A 2,637-nucleotide genomic window follows, 5' to 3' on the forward strand; every position below is an offset into this window, starting at 1 on the left:
CTGCTTTCTAAAAGTATCCTTCAAAGGCTTTCATTGCATCAGTATTGTCCCAGTGAGAGAACTAAGAAGATTGCTGAAACATATCTTTTGCCTTTGTTCAATGGTGGCTCCCACCTACAAACTCCAGTGATTCTCTTAAAGCTAGCTTGGGAACCCTTTATTATCCAAGACAAGGCCTGATCTTGAGCGAACGGTGGTTGAAATTTCCTCTCAGACACTGCAGAGTGATTCACGCTGGTAACTTCAATTCTCCCACTAATTAAAAGTATGTGAACTTTTGGGACAAAGGAGAGACCTGTTACACATTTACCACCTTCAACCTAAAACCACTTTCCAACAGGGAAGAAGCAAGCCGGCTGTTATTTAGGTGATTTAGGGTGATTTCTGCACTGCAAAATATTTTTTTTCTGATCTGTTTCCTTTTGTGATCCTGAAGGAATTTCTTATACCAACATTTGTCTTTATATAAATAAAGAGGGTTTTAAATATGTTCACTTCCTTTTCTTTTTAGCACTGTCATAATTGGTCACGTATGAGTCTAGCAAAATGGGTTTTCCAACAGAAGAGTAAACTCACGGGAATTAAAGTTTCAGTTCAGTTCAGTCGCTCAGTCATGTCCGACTCTTTGTGACCCCATGAATCAGCACGCCAGGCCTCCCTGTCCATCACCAACTCCCGGAGTTCACTCAAACTCATGTCCACAGAGTCGGTGATGCCATCCAGCCATCTCATCCTCTGTCGTCCCCATCTCCTCCCACCCCCAATCCCTCCCAGCATCAGACTCTTTTCCAGTGAGTCAGCTTGTCCCATGAGGTCGCCAAAGTATTGGAGTTTCAGCTTCAGCATCAGTCCCTCCAATGAACACCCAGGATTGATCTCCTTTAGAATGGACTGGTTGGATCTCCTTGCAGTCCAAGGGACTCTCAAGAGTCTTCTCCAGCACCACAGTTCAAAAGCATCAATTCTTCGACGATCAGCTTTCTTCATAGTCCAACTCTCACATCCATACATGACCACGGGGAAAACCATAGCCTTGACTAGACGGACCTTGGTTGGCAAAGTAATGTCTCTGCTTTTTAATATGCTATCTAGGTTGGTCATAACTTTCCTTCCAAGGAGTAAGCGTCTTTTAATTTCATGGCTGCAATCAGCATCTGCAGTGATTTTGGAGCCCCAAAAAATAAAGTCTGACACTGTTTCCACTGGTTCCCCATCTATTTCCCATGAAGTGATGGGACCAGATGCCATGATCTTTGTTTTCTGAATGTTGAGCTTCAAGCCAACCTTTTCACTCTCCTCTTTCACTTTCATCAAGGGGCTTTTTAGTTCCTCTTCACTTTAGGAGATGGAAAATGCAGTAAGGTGTAGCTTCCCGTGGATACTGGGTAATCCAACTGTACCTTTAAATGGTTGGAACTTCCAAGTTTCTGTTAACATTTTGCTCCCACTATACTTCACCCAGAAGTGGGAATGGGGCTGCTGCTCCTCAAATCCTTTCCCCCTGCATCTCTGACTCCAACTGCTCAGCCAGACCCTCCATGAAGAAAATGTACCTGGCATTTCAGGTACTCCCATGCAGTAGCGGGTCCCAGGCCTTGACCTTTCTTTTGCATCAGACTGAGCCCCAGGGCAGGGAGGGACAAAGCAGGGAGGGCAGCACTTTGGCCTGCACCTGGGTGGTAAAGCTGGAGGAGGACCCTATTCCCCGGACAGGGGTCAAAGGCTCCTGTTAGACACACCACCAGCTTGCCCCTCCCCAGCCTCACTTGCCTCTCCAGGATAGAGCTTGGCGTGTCAAAATAAATGACACCTGCACATGGCTGAGAAGTTTCTCTATGGTCTTTTTGAAGAAAAGGAGAGAAAGAAACTTTACTCTGGGCAAAGCTTTGAAACGCCTCTCCCATCTCCCTTTCCATCCTCTCTCACGTGTTCCGGTGTCTTTTGCCGCTAATTGGATTTCCCAGTGCCCTCAAGCCTGAGCAAATCCTGTCTCAGACCCACTCCTGCCTTCCCTCTTGAAGGCTTCAGAGCTTCAAAATTCTCTCTCCCTACAAAATTCCATTCTCCTTGTGACTTGATCTCAGCTAAGTTAAGGGAAAGCATTTTTGTAAACTAATTCATACTAAAGTGTGAGTGACAGCTAGTCCACACTCTCTTAATCTTCTCTGTAGATTTTTCCTGAATAACTGAAATGGATCTTTGTTGGTAGAACTCAGTGCAAGAATGCAAGCTGGAAAGAGCTATTGTGGAAAAAGATGACCCACTGGCTGCTCGTTAAATTTTACCCCCTGCCTTCTCCACCAAGAAGTAACTAGAAAAAGAATGGGTTTCAGTTGGTCACTACCCAACCACCCCCTCTCCAGATAGCCTCCTACCAAGTAAGACCCTGAGCCCAGGTACTCAATGTGTTCAGCCACTGGCAGTTGGGGAGGACACATCTTTCAGCTGAGACAGACCCGGGCCTGAGGGCTTCCCCACAGAGAGTCCAGCCGTTCAGGACTCTGCACTTCCTGCTACTGGGTTCTGTAGTTTAACCTCAGAGCAGCTCCTCTACCCAGTTCCTACGTCCACCCTCTCCATCTGCCCTGGAAGCCAAGCCCTGTCCCTCTTCCTTCTGGGATGGAAGTGGGGCTCACA

Source organism: Moschus berezovskii, chromosome 1 (genome assembly GCF_049115385.1).
Source record: "Moschus berezovskii isolate FMDL1 chromosome 1, NW_MosBer_1.0, whole genome shotgun sequence".
Classification (NCBI taxonomy): domain Eukaryota; kingdom Metazoa; phylum Chordata; class Mammalia; order Artiodactyla; family Moschidae; genus Moschus; species Moschus berezovskii.